General features: G+C 43.5%; 1 long non-coding RNA gene across 2 annotated transcripts; it reads left to right on the top strand.

The window, feature by feature from the left end:
• The first annotated feature begins 395 nt into the window (after positions 1-395).
• Positions 396-11,441, top strand: LOC102372389. Of its 2 annotated transcripts, none has more exons than XR_001358057.1 (4): positions 396-463; positions 5,721-5,859; positions 10,123-10,298; positions 11,405-11,441. It is a non-coding gene; the product is annotated as an uncharacterized LOC102372389 (long non-coding RNA). The 2 variants fall into 2 exon arrangements; XR_001358058.1 differs by lacking the exon at positions 396-463 and adding an exon at positions 5,533-5,561.
• The last annotated feature ends 7,671 nt before the right edge of the window (positions 11,442-19,112 follow it).

The raw sequence follows: 19,112 nt of genomic DNA, 5'->3' as shown, positions 1-19,112 counted from the left end.
TTCGGTGGTATCTGAGGGCTTGCCTGTATATCACAACTTTTTTGGTGTGCTTAGGGTGATTGTTGGTTCTGCGCAGATATGTATGTTGGTCTGTGGTTTTCTTGTATAACATGGTCTGTATTTTATCATTCCGAATACTGATCATCGTGTCTAAAAAGGAGATGTTGGAGCTGGAGTATTCTAGAGCAAGTTGGATGGAGGGATGGTGATTGTTGAATTTCTGACGGAACTGATGCTTCTTCCTCTCTTCCCCTTAAAAGTGAAGGACATGGTAGCACACAACCCCCAGAGTAACTGTTTGTCATCTTCCACCTACATAGCCAGATTTACACTTATTTTGAATGGATGCATATTTCAAATACTCTCTGTGACATCTACCTCTCTTCTGCCATATAGATAGACTTGCTGTGTGCGACTGGAAATCTATCCTGACGTTATCTTCAGTGCTTGAGGGAAGCAGGCAGTGAGTAATACAAGATATTGAGATGTAACAAAATCCTAGTGATTGATTTACCTTGGCTATTGCATTTGATAGCATTTTTAATAAGTTCTTATGATTTCAATATGAATGGTGTACAAATATTATTAACGATTGGGTTTCCCTCTCTCCCACACTTTTTTTTTTTTTTTTTTTTTTTTTTTTTTTTTCTTTCTTCTATGCATTTGACCACAAATATTTCTTGACCTTCAGCTAAAGGGAGGGTCAGTCTGAATAATATCTGCACAACTAGACTACGTTCATATTCAGGAAAAATGTATTTTGACGTTAAGATCTAGAATCTATGAATCTAAGATAATCAAGGTTGACTGTATAAGTGCAACTAAAGATGCTTCTTCCTCTCTTCCCCTTAAAAGTGAATTTTCTAGTTTTGTGTGCAAACAGATAATTGGTTCAGTGTAACTCTTTATAACAGAGGATATCGACACACATACATGACCCCCACCTGAAATCCATAGTTCTCTGGATGCTAAGAAACTCGGCTCCCTGCCTTACTTACAAGTCACACACGTTTCTGTATTTTTAAGCATCTTCCATAAGACCTGGTCCATAAACCACTTAAAAAGAAAAAAAAACAACTGCTCAGCAGTTTTGGAATGCAGATTAACCAGCACTTGCTGCTTTCAGTATTAGCAAGCATTTCCTTGAAATAAACATACCAAGCCATTTTCAGTTACTTGTGCTCCCTCTTCAGGCAGGAAAAAGAAAGAAAGAATCAGTTTTTAGAACCGTTATTGTTGGATTCCAGATTAAACCATTTCTTAAAACACTGTTCAATCAGTAACCTGGAGGTGGTTTGTTCCTGAGGGTGTTAGCAGGTTTTAATCCGTTATTTGCCTTCTACTCTGCTACTACTCTATTCAACTCTTCTTTGAAAATTAATATGTTTGCATGTATTTAAAGCTTCCACCTGATGTATTGTACTGGTTTCACTAGCATTTAGTAATGAAGCTACCCAGCTCACACTGAGGAAGGGTCTTTATTGAGCTTCCATCTACCCTGTTTCTCCTCTTTCCCCACCCCCCCTGCTCCCAACCACACACATGCTTATATACATTTGTTTTCACCCTAGTGAAGTGCTTTTGGTCCATGAAGCAACATATTGTCAAAAAAGTGGCAGTACCATTTGTATGAGCACAACTAGAGAAATATAGCTATCAACACAGTAGACATTGAAGAAGTCAACCAAGCCAGTTGTGTACCAGTTTTAAAGCAGGTTTTAGTAAGAAACGCACACAAAAATTAAAGTGTTCATTTTGTCAGGATGTTTTAACAGTAGAAAAGAAGCCTCATCTGCTTTTTAAGCACGTTGGAACTATTCAACTAGGCTACGCATACAAAAAGACCGTCCCAAAGAGGCAGATAAATCATAATATCTAGAACACTAATAACAAAGTCCCTTGGGAATACATCAGATCCATACAAAAATAGAAGCATGCATCTAGAAAGTTAGAGATGCTGTATATTGGCCAAACATGTCGAAAGGTATCAGAAACCAGGGGAGCAGCTGTGATGTTCAGAGAGATGGCAGGCAGCAGAGCAATACTGCACAGCCCTCTAAATGAAGGCTGGACTAAAGAACGAACCTTTTTGTTACAAGCCCCCAAAACTTACTTCATTATTGTAGGCATTTATTGGTACGAAGGTTTTTAGTAGGCAAAGTATAATATAGTCTAGCTGTTTTAAAAATTGACCCTGTCTACTTGTCATAGATTTGTATAGTTATCCTAAGAAATGATAATTTGATCATATCACCATATAATAGTCAGGCAACTGGTTCACATTTCTAAAGATTCTATTAAAGAAACTGCAAAAAGCCAAACATATATGACAATCTATCCTTACATGGAGGAACATCCCCACAGAAGGCATTAATAGTAAGGCTACATAGTCTTTTATTGGGAAAAGATATTTGCTTTGCTAAAGCCCATGTAAAACCAGAAGTGAAAGAGAGAAAAATCAAAGCCTACCACAAGGAAGGACCTCTCAGAGGTACAAACAGCAAACTACTGGGATCAAACTATTTCCTCAGAACAAATGTCATGTTTTAAATTAACATACATGTACATGTGTTGAAAAAATAACTAGTGCGAAAACTTTTTTTTTCCCCCCCACAAAATTTGCCTTTGCTAGCTATGAACTTCAGATGAACACAAATATGGAAGGATGAAATACCCACTCCACTTATTTGTCGTATTTCTGTGCCCTGCTTACCAACATCCAGTCTTCCTGAACTACAGGAATGAAACGGAGTCCAAAGCCAGAAGCCATAGTCAAATATTGTTAGACATCAAGCAAAGGCAGAAGGAAGCAAGACTGATGGTAGAAAAGAAAGACAATTGGAGACCAAGAATAATTGTAAGCTTCCAAAAATGTTAAGCAGCTAACATACCTCTGGGAGAACTAGGCTGAGGGTTCAGCTGCCTGCAGAGGTTAGGGCAACCAGGCACAGCTGGACCCAATCAAGAATCAAGGGGCTCTAGGCAAGCTTTAAACTTTGTGCAGCTCTAACAGTGACTGAAGGTTATTAGAACAGACCGTCAAAACACCACACTATAAAAAAAGACCAAGTATATAGTAATACCCCATTATCCTGAGAGAGATTTGTACCTAATCTGACATCAACCTGCTTACAAAGCGTGCACAAGACTGCTATATTAAAGTATGAAAACTGTCCTTCCGATTCCAAGCAAGTTAAAAGCTCAATTTAAAAATAAGATTAAATAATTGTGTGTAATATTAATACATGATTTCTGGTTTTATATAAATGTTAAGTATATAAAACAGTTACACTTGAAATGGAGCAAAGAAACTGCAATGAATACCATTGCCAGGATTGAGAGAACTCTGTGGAAAATTACATTATGGTTTTGGGATCTTAGCCAGAGTACACTGAAGGATATGGTCAGTCTAAGAGTGCTTCAAAAACTTTTTTTTTTTTTTTTTTTTTAAAGCAATGTTCAATAAATATTTTTATCTGCAATTTAGAAGTCATAAAGAACCACGGACTGCTAGTATTAGGCATTCCTAATTCTTTGTCTAGTTTATAGACCAATACAACCAAAAAGCCAACATGGTGATAAAACTATGGCCAGTGGGACTATCACTGCTCCGTAAAGGATTGGCCACCACATGGTATTGGTTTGGCCCTGTTTTCAGGTTTAGAATCATGTGACAGTGGCTCACAATACCTTAATATTTTCTTTATACCATTTAAGATTATACTTATTGTAGTTTGCCAGTCATAAATAGCAAAGACAGTTCTGACTCTGAGAAAAGAGAAGAAACAACATTTCTATTAATGTTTGCATAATGATAATATTTGAGAGCCCCTGAAGCCAGACCACTAGTAGGTATTTTAGTGTCTTCTATGTAGTGACAACATCTATCTGTCCTTCCTTTGCACAGACACCTTCTATTTTTATTGCTCTTGTATACACCAGGACCTAATCTCTAGGGAAATAGCTCGTTCAAGGACACCATAAGATCCCTCCTTACATGTAAAGTGTATTTTTTGGTACTCTGGAACTGGGTGACAGATCCAATGATGTAATGTGTTGCATTAAAATATTCAGTTCAGATGGAAAGATGTAAGCAGGAAGTTATTAATTTAATAAGATATCATTCATCATATGGCATGGAGTGAGCAAGAATTTCAAATTGACTCATTCAAATGTAATTTCAGTGTGGAAAAGAAAAAAAAAAAATCAAATTTAATGTGTCAATAGAAAGAGTTTTAAAGTGACTGTTACCAAGCTATTACATCAAGAAAGTATGGCTCTCACTTACTATTAAGCATAAGGCAGGGCAGGCACTTTGTAGCCTCATTTAGAGAGGAATGAGCTTTTCCTAGCTACAGGTGCTTCTTCAGATGCCATGAATGGACCTGCAGATATCAGGAATACTAAATAGAAAGGGGTAAGGTCATTAAAATACAAAAGATAGGGAAAGTGGGAGGAAAGAAGGGGCATTGCTGAGACAAGCTAGGTGAGTTGAAGAGATCAAAGGGGATAATCCTGGAATTACTATCAGATCAGTGTCTACTCATTTTTAGGTAGAGATTTCCTCATCTGTCCAAAGCAAACCAGCAGAGGAGCACTGTAAACAGGTGATGGCTTATATGATGTTTGTAGGGGAGCAAGTAAATGAACCCCAGATCTTAGAAACTGCATTGTTTGGTTCGGTGATGATGTGGTCTGCGTTGATGAGGGGGTGCAGCTGGCATCTGGATCTGTTGCCAGGCCTGTTGCCTTGGTGAGGATAGGAGTTAAGTCATCTGTTGCTGAAGAGGCATCATTTGAGATTGAGGGAGCTGCATGCAAATCAGGTTGGGTTTATTTTCAAGGCTGCCTTCAGATGGTTGTAATTTTCCAGAAGGATTGGAAGTAATTAATGATGTGCCCAGGGAGTTCAAAATGCGGGCTGTAGGTTACAACAAGAGGGATTCTGTTGTCCTTGTCACAGATTTGCTCCTGCAGCAAGTGGGAGTGGGGGTTAACTGTTGATCTGCATAGTCATGGTTTGGGGATTGTATTTTAAGTGTAGGTATACTGCTCTAGATCCCCAAGGTGTGCATGCCAGTTAATGAGATCAGGGCACTGTGAAGTAGAGCTTGGCTGCATATGATGGATCTAGTCATATGTTTAAGATGAAAGCTGGTGGCATGTAGTGGTTAGCTGGCTTCCAGTACAGTGCAGTGCTGATGTGAGCATGGCGAAGCTTACAGTGATGTCCAAGAAATGAATAGTCTGGGTGGAGTATTCAGGAATCAGTTTGGAGGGCTGGATGTTCTCTGGAGGTTCCTTACCATGTGTCTGTATTATAAAGATATATCATCTGTGTACCTTAGGTATACTAGGGGGATGAAAAGGCAGTTGTGGAAGAAGTGGATTTTGAGATCTGTTATAAATATATTGGCCTTTATCTGAGCCTAATTTGCACAAAATGAACTATTCCAACCAGAAGATCTTACAACACCTTCCACTCTCCTGTGAAATATGAATTTTAATTTCCACCTAGGAGAAATTTTCCAATCTTTGCATTCTCCTATGCCTGAGGAAGGGTGAGTATGCTTGAAAATAAAGAATTTTTATGCAAAAACATGGAAGATATTGAATTTAGCTGTTTTTCAAGTGTAAACTTCATAATTTTACAAGAAGGAAGCAAATTTACCATCTTGGAACCTGAAAGCTGACACCCTGGCTCCTGCCTATTGTTCCAGCTACATCTGCATGTTCACAGAGCTCAATGCTGCCTCAATACAGGAGAAATTCCTTGCCCAGGAAGGAGAACATTCCCTCACCCCATCCTCCTGTGAAATGCGTAATTCAACATCCTGCTTGACACCAGTCAACACTGAGGTAAATACACTGCTCTAACTTTTATATGAGCCTAACTTGCACAAAATGAACTATTCCAGCCAGCAGATTTTATAACACCTTTAGCTATCACCTGTATCCTTTGCCATGCGTATGCATAGGTATAGGGAGTATCCAGATATGAATTCTTTGTGTGAGAAAACAAAGCTGGAGAATTCAATGAAAAGAGAAGCAGTCTCATCATCAGGGATAAAGTTTCTTATTGCTTGTATTCTAGCCTCATGGGGGATTTTGGTATACAGAGATGTGACATCCATGGTAGCTAATATGGTATTTGCTGGAAGCTTGTCAATAGAGCCTAGTTTCTTCAGGAAGTAAGTCTGTGGTGTACTTCATATAGATGGCAGCCCTGGTGGCATATGGGAATAGGACAGAGTCAGTATATCTAGGAGCTCCCTGGCATTGGCACCATCACAGAGGGATAGTGGGGCATCCTGGGTTGCCAGGTTTGTGGATCTTGAATAACTGAGGGAGCCTGGTTCCCAGGAGGTGGAAACATAATTCCTGAATTTGGACATGGCCATGGGTAGCACTGTGGCAACAGTTACACTGATTTAACTTAAACCAGAGTCCCCCAGCATCCTGGCATGCTCTCTGGGCTGTGATCTCTGCTCCAGTGGAGCAGGGCTGGTCCTACCCCTTTGCTCCCTAGCCAGAGCTGGGACAGGCAGGGGTGGGGGCCTGGCCAGATGCTGGCCCTGGAAGGGACCTGGGAAGAGGTTCATTCCCTTGTCCTGTGTCCCCTGTCCCACCAGCATGGGCCTGCAATAGCCTGGAGTGAACTAGCCAGGAAGGGGGCTGAATTCCCCACTCCCTGTCCATGGACCCAATCCAAGGTCCACCTGACAATCCCTCCTCACTTCTTCAGTGGTGGGGGTGCAGCCAGATGCTGGCTAGCATGGTCCCTGAGACAGAGCGGGGCAGGGAGTGGGGTTATTCCCTTCTCTGCCCTTACTTCCCCTGGGGGACCGCAGCAGGGTCCAAACGCTGCTGCTGCCACTTGCTTCCTGCACAGGATAAGCAGTGGGATAAGCCCCATCCTGCCCCCTCCACCAGGAGTCAGAGGGAGGGGAAATAACCTACCGCCCTCCCCCTTGCCTAAGGAGACCCTGCTGGCTAGCCTCTGGCTGGGCCCCCTACCCTGTTGCTGGAGCAGCAAGAAGATGGGGCCCTTGATGGGAGCAGCAGCCTCTGTCCTGGCATCTCAGGAATACAAGCCTCTTCCTGGCGGGGGGCCCACAAGCAGGGATTAGAACTGCTGCAGACTGCAGAGGGTGGGTGGTATCACCAGGGCTTAGGGGGAGCCATAGCCCCCCAAGCCCCTCCAGTGTCACTGCTGCCGCTCACTCCCTCCATGCACTCCACTGCAGCTTTCCCTGCCCCACAGTATGCTCCCCCCACCCTTGCTGGGAACAGGCTTGTGTTTGGGATACCATGATAGGGGCTGCTGCCTCCATCACATTTCCCCCCTGCCCCCACCGCTGCATCTGCCCCTCTCTGCTTCAGTGGCAGGGGAGGGGCAGGGCCAGACCCTGGCCAGCACAGCCCCCTTAGGGAGGGGGGTTATTTACCCCACCCTCCGGTGATGGCAGAGGGGGCTTATCCTGCTGCTTGCTCACAGGGAGCTAGTAGTGGCAGTGGTGGTCAGGGTGGGCAGACCCCACTGGTCCCCTGCGGGGAATAACCCTCCTCCCTTCCCCCCTGCCTAAGGGGGCTGTGCCAGCCGGCATCTGATCCTGCCCCTGCCCTGCTGCTCCCTGCTGGAGCGCCAATGGGGGAGTGACTGAGGGGGGCAGCAGCCTCTGTCATGGTGTCCCAAGTGCAAGCCTCTTTCTGGCATGAGGGGCACACTGCAGGGGAGGGAAAGCTGCTGCAAACTGGAGCAAGCAGTGGCAGCAGTGCTGGAGGGGCTTTGATGGCTTCTGAGTCTGGGTGCTACTGCCTGCCCCAGCTCTGATCCACACTTGTGCCCACCCCCCACTGGGAAGGGGTTCACACTCTCTAGACACCAGGACAGGGGCTGCTGCCCCCATCAAGGGCCCTGTCCCCTCACTGCTCCAGTGGCAGGGTTGAGGGCCAGACCAGAGGCCACCCTGTAGGTCCCCATAGGCAGGGGATGGGGAAGGAGGTTATTCCCCCTTCCCTCCTGCACCTGGTGGAGTGTGCAGGAGGTGGCTTATCCCACCACTCATCCCGTGCAGTAAGCAAGTGGCAGTGGTTGGACCTTGCTGCAGTCCCCTAGGGGCAGGGGGAGTCTAACCCCCCTCCCTGCCCCCTCTGCCTCAGGGACCATGCTGGCTAGCATCTGGCTGTGCCCCCACTGCTGCAGCAGCAAGGGAGGAGTTCCAGGAGGACCCCAGAGTGGGTCCATAGGACAGGGAGGGGGGAATTCAACTCCCTCCTTGGACAGTTCACTCCAGGCTACTACTGGAACTGGCCACGTCCCTCCCCAGCACAGCTTTCCTGCAGCTGAGGGCACCCCCCCTCCCCCCCCCAGCTCCTGGCCTGAGCAACTGCAGGTATGTGCCTGCATTTCCTCAGTCCAGAGGGAATGTCTGTACACTTGCAACCGGTTCAACCTAGGTAGGTTAAATTAACCTGCAAAGATTGAATCAATTCAGGCTCCAGCTTTCTTAATGTGTGTCCCTAGTCTAACAACTTGTATAGTTCCCTCTGGCATTTTTCTGTAGGGTCTTTATTATTAGGATCAGACTTGGAATGCAAAACCCATTGGTAGCCAACCTACAGCACACATGCCACAGAAGGTAGATTGGGGAGGGGTGGGGAGCAGAACAGGTTAGGGAAGGAGCAGTAGCAGATCAGACAGGGAAAAGAGCAGGATAGCACTTGGGGAGGGGACGGGGCCTAATTTGTGGCACACTTGCATTTAGTTTATGGCATACCTGCCAAAAATTTTGGCAACCACTGCATTAGAACTATCCCTCCACAAAAAATATTATGTAATCTAAGAAAGGTATGTAGCATCTGGTTCAGTAAACTGAAAAAAAATATAAATTGAAAAATATCTTTTATTTTAAATATAGAAGGTAGGAGATGCACAGACTCTCCTCTACTCCCTTTTTGCAAGGCCACTAAGCAAGAACAAGGTCCTATGCAAAATTACTTTATATGGATAATGTAAACCTCTCAAGGCAACCCTGAATAATTAAGCTAAAAACAATACCGCTGTCATATCAGTTACTGCTGTCTATTACAATTGAAAATGCTGGATTTATTTTTTTTCCCCCTTCATTCAATATCACTTTTTATTTATTTTGAAGTATCGTACTATGTATATTTAATATAACACAAATACTTTTCTACATCATATGCTGTCTGCTGTTCTGCATAATGTTATTTAATTCTCAAGAGCATTGCAGAATATTATTTGATTGAAAGCTACAATACCAAATAATACAAAGTTATTTGGTACTTCATTAAATTTATTTATCAGGGTATATAATATCTATATATTGTATAGTGTATGTGTGTATATATGAGCAGTGGTTCTAAACTTTTTTTTTTTTTTGAACTTGAGGCACCCTGCACTAGACTTGAGGCATCACTCCATAACCCATAAATGATGCATACCCCTGGTGGCTGAGGGGGTACAGCAGCGCTGGTGGTGGTGGTAAGCGGGGAGTTCCCACAAATGCCACCAGCACTGTTGGAGGTGGTGAGCACTGACCAGGGGAGCTCCCACAGGTGCTTCTGGCAGTGCCAGGGGGTGGGGGTAGTGGGTGGCGAGCAGCAACCACCCGCAAGTGCCACTGACAGTGTTGGCAGCACCTTTTTGTAGGGGGTGCACCGCCAATGCCATAACTTCCTTGAATTGAGTGTCAACCAAGTAATTTCTATGTTATAAAGCTTATACTTCAGAGGGGCTAGACAGTGATGGCAGGGGATCATCAGGCAGGGATAAACCTGAGCTTTTGCTTATCAGATTATCTTCCCACACTTGCTTATCTTTTTACATCTCATGGCACCCTTCAAGGAATCTGGTGGCATCCCAGTATGCCCCAACACCCTGGTTGAGAATCACTGGTATAGATTACAGTTTTAATTTACATACTTCATATTGTTGATAGCTCCTTTTATTCTTTTTCATTTTTACCCATAAAGTTTGACTAGTCTGTGTAGGAGATCATGAAGGCAAGGAGCCTTCGGGCGGGAAGGGAAAGAAAAACACAAGACTCCACCAAATATCACACTCTAATAATTCAAGAATTTTTTTTCTAAATGTAGGTTTAAACACACTAGTGAAGACGACCTTTCATAGGCAGAACCAGAATTTAAAAAAGAGAATTATGAGAGCACCAACTGGTGCTGCAGGGGTGGCTGCACTCCCTGCCCTTTCAGAACAGCCAACCAAGCTATGGGAGCAACAGCTCGGACTTCTAAAAAAAAAATCCTCCATTCAGGTAAGAATCTCCCCCTGGTGCTTAGCACTTGCTCCCTTCCCCTCTGTGCTTAGCCACAGAGTCGGGAAGATCTGTATATTCTTATCACTGTCCCAGCCATTCCTGCCTTGCTCTATCTGCAGCTGTGGGGAGCAGTTGTGCCACTGCACCCCCTCAGATCTGTCCTGTATTTGGTAATTTATTGGCCTCATTTTGGAAACTGATTGCATACAGTGGGTTTGGTATCCATACTCTTCACAAGCTAGGGATGCAGCTACTGTTGTGATTAAAACACTGCCTGGACACTGCTATTTTGACATCACTTTCCTACATGTCCTCTGGCACGTCATTATCTCCCTATCCCTCAAGGTCCCTGTGGCTAAAATTAACCCTTGCTTCATATGAGCAGTGTGAAACTGAACTGGTTAATTTTATGTCTTTAAAATGCTTTGAGATCTTAAAATGTAAGATGCTGTGGAAGCAAAATGCTCTGAATTGTGGAACTATTAAGTTTGATTTATACTGAATAATAATGTAGTATATTTGGAAACACATCTTTTATAAAAATGGTTCCTCAGGGTTGAACTCAGAGTTATCTCAATTGATTCCTTTTTTTACTAGTTCTAGCTGCTTTTATGAGAGAAATTTCAAGACTCATGACAGCATTTTCTGCAGTAAGAAAGCAGTATCAGTACACTTTAACTCTATTAAGGCCTATGGCTAACTCAGCAAAGTGTTTGTGGCAGCTGTGTACAAAATGCCTGTCTAATATAACTGGAAGAGGCAGGTGTCAGAGGGAAAACAGTGGTAGCAAATGCAAACAGCTCTGTGTTCTTGCAGGCTTGCCCTCAGCAATGTATTATTGTTGAGCTATTTGAGCACTTTACTCCACATCTTTCAAATCATGTTGAAGTCATAGGTGAAATGTCAGTCCATTTCCCACAGGGCATTTATCCCTTTCACTAATCCATTATCCATTTTGGCACAGGTTATAGTTTCTGCATGAGTGAAGCTCAAGGCTATGGACATATGGGTTTAGGTGGACTGCATAGGTTTATGACAAAATGATGTGCATTACGTATGTACTAGCTGTTTGTCACTTTCCATTGCTAAAATATTTTGTGCAGGGAGCACAGGGCCTGGAGCAGAAAGCAGACCAGATCGGGAAGGGGATCAGAGTGGCACTCGGGATCACTGGTCTTAATTTGTGGCACAACTGCTTAAAACTTGTCCCCCACCCCACTGCTATAGAAGACTAAAGCCCAGAACTACAAGTTGATACGAGCAAATGGATTCTGCCAACTACACAGAGCCCCACCCACCACAGACCCGACCCGACCCATCCCATCCGCCTGGCCAAGTGTACCCTGCCTTCATGGGGCCTGGACCAATCTCCATGGAGGCCCAGCCTACCCGCTGGCTCCCACTGGTGCCATTCACTCACCCTGGTGGTGAGTGTAGGGTGGACTGGCTGGGGTGCCTGGGCACTGGGACCAAGTGATGTGGCAACTACATTGACACTGGCAGCAGCAGCTAGAAGGAGCTGCCACTTCTAGGGCTATCAGGAAGCTGAATCCAACCACTGCACCTCCCCCAACCTCACTGTGCACCTGGGGGTGGCAGCACCAGCCACATGCACCATGGCCTGGGCTGCCCCCTGCTCACAGACTGGGTAGGGCTGAGGGACCCTTGGTAGGCTGGATTTGGCCTGTGGGCTATATTTTGCCCACAAGCACTTTAGCTTCTATATCAGGGATGGGCAGAATCCAGCCCATGGGCTGGATCTGGTCAGCAGTGAACTCCATTTCCCAGCAGCCCCTGCCCACATGGGTGGGGCCAGTGCTCACGGAGACCCCAGCCACAGTTGCGCAGAAAGCTCAAGACTGGGGCTGCCATGGAGACTAGCCACAGCTGCACTAGCAGTACGAACAAAAGAGCAAGGCAGGGGGCTACTCAGAAACTGCTGAGAACTTGCAATGGGGGCAGCTTGCTCTGGAGCCACAGCAGAGCTGTGATCTGTAGCCTGTATGCTCCAGGCAGGGGCGCGCAAGCAGGGGATTGTGCCTGTGCCCCTCCTCCAGACCAGTCTGTCACCGCTCCAAGGAGCTGGGGCAGAAGCGTGCAAGCAGGGGAATCACAGCCCTGCAGGAGCACACAAGCTCCAGATCGTGGCTCTGCCCTGACTCTCTGGAGCAAGCTGCCCCCATCCCAAGTTCCCATCTGCTCCAGAGCAGCCCCCTACCCTGCTGCAGGTGCTGCCACTGCAGCTGCTGGTCTCCATGGCAACCCCAGCCTTGAGCTTCCCCTGTTGCTGTGGTTGGGTTGCCATGGAAACCAGCCCCAGTCATGCAGACAGGAGCTGCTGGGAAATGGGGTCTGGCTGCTGGCTGAATCAGCCATTTTGCCCACCACTGTCCTACATCCACTTACCTACCCAACACAGGGGAAGACCATTACTTTGGCTGGAGGGGCCACTTAATCAGTTTTGGTGAGCTGTCAAGGGCTGTGCGGGTAGTCCCACCCCTGGTCACCATATTGAGATCAGTGTTACACAAATTGCCAATTGCTCAAATCACGAGCGAAACTTTATAAATGGGGGATAAGGCAAGGTGCTGCGTTTATTGATTTACATGAGTTAGACATAGAGATTTGGACGCACCGTTCATACAAACACACAAATCATCATGCACATCATTACACACAGGCATACACATACACCAGATATAGTTGCTCAACATTAGCCCAGGGTGGCCAACCCGGGCTTACTGAGTAGATGACAATGATTTGAAGATAACAGCTGGAGTGGGGTGAACAGATGCATCTGTGCTCCAATGAAACAGCAGTAGAGAAAGAGACTCTCCCAACTTGGCGTTTTCAAAGTGTTCTTTTATAGGGATTGGCATCCTTTGTTTTAGTGCTTTGGGGTTTTTCCATACCCAGCTTCTGTTTTTGTGGTTGTTCTTCTTTTGTCTTCAGCTTATCTTAGCCTTGGAGTGTTTTTGCTGCCCACATGGCAGCATTTCTTCTTCTGTTATCTCCTTTGTGCCCTTGAGCTTCAAAGGGGTTCTTCAGCCATTTGTTAGTTGGTTACTGGCTGGTAATTTACACATCTGGTGCCTTGTTGCTTACATAAACAGTTAAATCTTCTCCTGTCTCTATGCCATTCTCTCACCATTCACCCTTTTACACACACTCATATGTAAAGACTATGAAGAGTTTATTCACTTGTGTCAAGAAGGATACAAAATGGAGTTTTCAAGTTGCTTACAGGACAAGATAAACATGGTTATATTTCACTATTATTACACTCTATGTTAACATCAGCTACATTAGTTCAGTTCATGCTACATCAAAAGTCCCACCCTCTAGTCCCTGAACTTTGGCACCAGAAGTCCCTCCCCTTTTGGGAGGAGAGGGCTGCCATCTTGGAACCAGAACAAAACCCAAATCATACATTACGTCAAACAACTATTAGAGCATATTTTAATTTTATTACAAAACATATTTGTCATGATTTGTGTTTGCATAGTGTATATAGAAGGGATTGCATAATAACTCAAGAATAAAGTCTTACTCTTGTATATTCTGTGTCGGGGGTGGGGATGTGTGTATGGTGGCGTGTGGGGTTTGGGTGTTCAGTTTGTGTAGGGGATGTGTGTGTGGGGGGGTTTGTGAGGGGGTATGCCTGTGTGTGTGGGGGGGATAGGGTACATTGGAGGTGTATGTGGGAGGGTTGTGGGGGCAGGGTGTGAGGGATTCCCCCACATGGCATGCAGCCCTCACTGCTGGCAGTGGCAGCACTTGGGATGCTCATGTCCCACACTGGTTCTGGCACCCGGCAGCATGAGGCTCTAGCTAGTGCTATGCATGGGGGTGAAGAGTACAGCCTGCCACACCTGCCTCTCTTGTGGGGGCTCTGTGTGACATATCTCTAGCTCCCACTCTCGTGTGGCATAGGGGAAGCCTTGCACTGGAGTCAGCTGCCTTCCCCACCCCTTGCCATGCAGGTCCTGGGACTCTGCAGGGAAGCAGGGGCCAGGGTTCCCATCCACTTCTGGTAGAGTCCCAGGACCTGTGGGGCAGGGTGCAGGGAAGGCAGCCGGCTCCGGTGCAGGGATGAATAAAGGCCAGCCAGGCAGGCTGCACTCCTCACCCCATTGGGTGAGGGCTCCATGCTGCTGCCAGCCCCACACTCCCTGCTTCTACCCAGCTGTAGCTCCCCCTGTCTCTGCCTCCATTGCTTTCCTACCTGGTGCCCTGAGCAAGTGGGATGCCAGGGAAGCCAAACAGGTCCCCTGGGGCAGGGGGGAGCAGCGGCAGCAGTCCTGTATGGAAGCAGCTGCTAGCTGGGCTAGGCCCTTCTGCCCATGAGGGTAGGGGCAATAGAGTATGTTGAGGGGTGTATATATACCTAGGAGCCTTGCTCCTACCTGCATGGGTGGAAGGACTGGCCAGGGTGCAATTCATTGGTGGGTGCCTGCAGGCCAGATGAAAGTGCCTGGCAGGCCAGATCCAGCTTGCAGCCATATTTCGCCCACCCCTGCCATCCTAACAGGTGGAATAGAATCTGGCCCTAAGAGGCTGTCCTTACTGGGGACATTTACCAGGCATAGTAAAACTTCCTATTATTGTTTAGCACTTGGAAGCTGTAGTTATGTCTCATAATGTTCTGATTAGCGCATGCAACTCTATAAGATTCACACAGTGCTTAACCAACCTACATTTTTGTAAAGGTTCTCTCTGAACTGAGAGGGAAAGGATCACATATTTTGCATGGTTGTACATTTTCACCAATATTTAGGTCAGAGCAACCCTCAAAGTGAGTCATGCTGTTAAAATGAAGACAAAACAGTGAGACCTGGACATTAGGATGAGTTAACAGTTCCTCCAGCTCTGTACTTCTTGTTCCCTACTTGACAGAAATACGAAGTAACAAAGCTAGCCTTCTGCCAGCATTTCTCCTTCTGTTGTAGGGGAATTGTATGGCACAGGTGAAAAAACTGATACATTCACCACTTGGATGAAGACTTATAAAATACTCTATTTAAAGTACAATGTATCTCTTTGCTTTTTTCTGTTTATTTCTATTTGCATGACTCCAAAACTATTGTTTGTGTTTATATTTAACACAGTAACAAACCATTCAATGACTGGTGAATTTATTGGAACCTAAAGTGAGCTACTTATGTTAGCAGAGAAAATGAATGGACAGATACAGATTAATATAATAACCCTAATCTAACTCAATTTTCCAAATGTTTAATTTTTACATAGGCAGGTTTCATAGGGAGGAGATGGTAAAAAACTGTTTAATACTCATCAAATGTGTCAATTTTTTGGCCCTCAGCTGACTTTTGGCAGTCCTGCTATATCATCATCTTGATCTTAATTCCAGAATAACACTTCTCATGGATATAAATCATGTATTTTGATCCTACTGCTTTACTTCATTAAATCCTGTTTCAAAGTTTAGTTTATTCATCAGCATTATTCAAGATCTCCTGATTTAACCCTCTCTCTCTCTCTCTTTCTATCTGCATTGTCTTCAGTAAGTGTTGTATTACTTTTCTCTTTCCAAATCCCTTTCTTATGCATGATCAGAGAGTAGCAGTACCCTCACCGAAAGTCAAGCTATGAAGCACTATAAAATGCATCAAAATACATTTATGTTGGAAATACCATTTCCCTAATTCACATAAACACTTCTTTTAAGTATCCCCATCTTGGAAAAGAAAACAGGAAAGTTAATGTTTAAATTTCAGGGGTACATTGACTGGGTAAACCTTGGTAAAGTCGAGGCTATGTCTGCGTTGGGTAACAGCAAAGACCCTCTGATACTAGTATAGCCCTACTTTGGCAATACACTTGATACGTTGAAAAAGGTGACCAGGCTAAGACAAGTGGTTTTGCCCAGGTGAGGGTATTACTAAGTAATGAACCGCCTGGTGAGCCTAATTAAAGATCACTTGGCAAAGAGAAGTTATAAGAGGAAGGGGTATTCACTCCTCACTTGTTGAGAAGGCAGCAGCTGGTTTCAAGGGGTATTGTATTAATATGTGGAGGACAGGTACGAGTAGAAGGATCCCTGAATGCCCTGGTAGCCTTTGATCATGTTGAAAAATTTTCTTCAGTAGTGATAAGACTGGAATATCTGGAATGCTGAGTAAGTATTTTATTATTTCTAACTTTGTCTGTCTATCTCTTGTGATCTTTAAAGCAAAGAATGGCTATGTTGTACAATTTCAAGAAGCTTATGTCTGTTTGCTTCAATAATCGTGTGCCCCTAAAGAGGTAAATTTAAAAAGCCGTTCCTACAAAGCTAGAGTTTAGAGACCTGACTATAGCACACTGAGGGTATAGGCATTTAAATTGTAAATATGAAACTGCACAATAAGGTGTTAAAAAGATAATCTGTTCTTTTAGGGCTTTTTTGTTTGTTCATTTGTTTGTTGCTTGCTTTTAAGAAATACGGAATATATACTCTGCTTAAATTCAGGAAGTCTAAAATATGTAGATGCAGTGAGTTAAAACCCAAAAGGGGTACCTGGTGAGTGGGAAGGGAGGGAGGAACTTAACCAGGGTTAAATGGCTACAGAGCATACTCCTAGGATATTGTAGATATTAATCTACAGCAGGCTGAGATTTTTGTCTAGTTCATAGTCCTTGAGTTTCACATCTTAATTAGAAAACTGTCAGACATCTGGTTTCTTCAACTTGTGCTGAAGTCAGTGGGAGGGTATATGCACTCAGGCCTCTGTGCACAACCATATAGTAACTGATGAGAACTGTAAATGGGGGACAAAGAAACCTAAAGATTTGAAGGTGCTTGCTAGAAATTTTAGGAAAGCTTTTTAGACTGTTGAACTAAAGATTTTATGGACTATGAAGAACTCTTTCCTTTGGATTCTTAGACTATGGTGCAGCTAAACTGATGTGGGTTCAATAGTACAAGCCTTCCTTATAAATGTGGTGCACTGCACAGAGCATAGCCTACGGAAGTCATTGGCTCACTTCATATGCTTGAAGTCTTGCATGAGCATTGGCTTATGGAGCTAGGTCTACAGTAAGATACTTTCTAAAGACCCCTATAATTTCATGTTTTAAAAAAAAATACCCAAGGACACAGTTACTTGTCTCTTAATATTATAGTTACTACAACTAGTCTTAAAAATATTTCTTCCTGTGAATAAATTAAGTAGTAAATACACTTAAACATAAATCTATGCAAGACATTAATTTGTACAAAAAAGGTATCTTCTACTGTAGCTTGATGTGAAAAGAAGCTTTTAACATAGCTGAAGAAAACAGATTGAGCTTTCTAGTGGACTTCTTCTCTCCTAACTGAGTAATTTTCAATTCGTTGAAGAAGCTCTCTGGATTGTGCGTGGATCTCCTGCCAAGCACAGTGATGATTTGACTGTTTAGAAAAAGATACCAAAGAAATGTTTATTAGAAATTTATGCTCTGAACTGAAAGAATAATTAAGCTTGTAGGTACTATGGACAACACAAACAGTTGGTCTAAATTGGTACAACACTAACTAGCGCTAATGAAGCTGCACTGATTTATCTCAGGTGGGGATCTGACTGTACATTTTTTACTTTATTTTTAGGCATGCTATGTCAAAAATAGATGAAGTGATATTGCTGAAACTTTCTCAAGCCTTTTGAACTCTGAACTGAGATTAAGTGTAGGAAATGTCATTGAAAATAATTTGGTTTGTGAAAGAGAGAGCTAAAAAGAGATCCAAAAGGAGGATTAACTTAGGTTGGCATGCAACTTGGCCTATAAAAGGCTGGTTGATGCTCAAACTGAACCATGGGTGTCTATTTCTGATCAGTGGGTGATTACAAAAAGGGTGAATGAAGTTGCATCACTTTCAGAAGTCAGAATAAAATGGTGCATTGTAAGTAAAAAAGCCCTTGGGCTGCAACATGCCTTTTTTGCATTTATATAGCATTTGTTAATATGGCACAATCCAATAGGTTTAGTTTTGAATCTTAATGACAGAGGGCCTACTTGAGTAAATAAGAACAACTCTTTTATTTTATTTAAAAAAAATGTTTTTAAAGACTTTGTAGAACTTTAAAGCAAATATACTATTCAACATACATACTTTTATCAAAAAACTCTTCATTGTTTTGAAGCACTTTTTTACTGTGGATACATGGCCAATGTTAAAAAGATTTGATTGTAGCTGTTAAAAGAAAAAGAAATGAACAGTTATAAACTTGAACACTTAGAAAAACATTTTGCTTGAAATATGCTAGCTGATTAATAAAGTGATCTCTTTCTCTAGCTCTAAGGCTCCCTAGGGAGTATAACGAGCTACTATTATAATGTCTTTGTCATTTTTTAGGCGTGAATATCCCTTCTCTAAAAGGATTCATTTCGGAAACTGTGAAAGCTATCAAAATAGTTGTTGTGTAGCAGTCGTTCAAAACTGCCATTAGATTGGTTCATTATAAAAGGGGGAAAATCTCAGACTGACTAGACTTGAAGATTTGGAAATTTTAAATATTTATACAGAATTCAAATGACATGATTTTATATTACTTAATTTTTTGCTTTTGTTTTGTGATCCTTACCTTGGTTGAGGATATTATTTTCAGAAGAATGGCAGTATTTATCACTTATTATAATGTATAATAGGCTTAGTATGCTAGTGACAGTATATAATTATACTAGTGAAAATATGGAAACAAGTGGAATGTTTTGATGAGTTCTCTTAGAGGCAAATCTCTTCCCACCCTTAGCAGTCACCTAAGACCTGATGGCCAACAGAAGCCATATGATCCTGGTGCCTAGGATGGGGCCTGTGATTTCCTGTACAAC

This window comes from Alligator sinensis, unplaced genomic scaffold (genome assembly GCF_000455745.1).
Source record: "Alligator sinensis unplaced genomic scaffold, ASM45574v1 scaffold43_1, whole genome shotgun sequence".
Lineage (NCBI taxonomy): Eukaryota > Metazoa > Chordata > Crocodylia > Alligatoridae > Alligator > Alligator sinensis.
The sequence above is the reverse complement of the archived record's forward strand: the minus strand, read 5'-3'. Positions and strand labels throughout refer to the sequence as shown.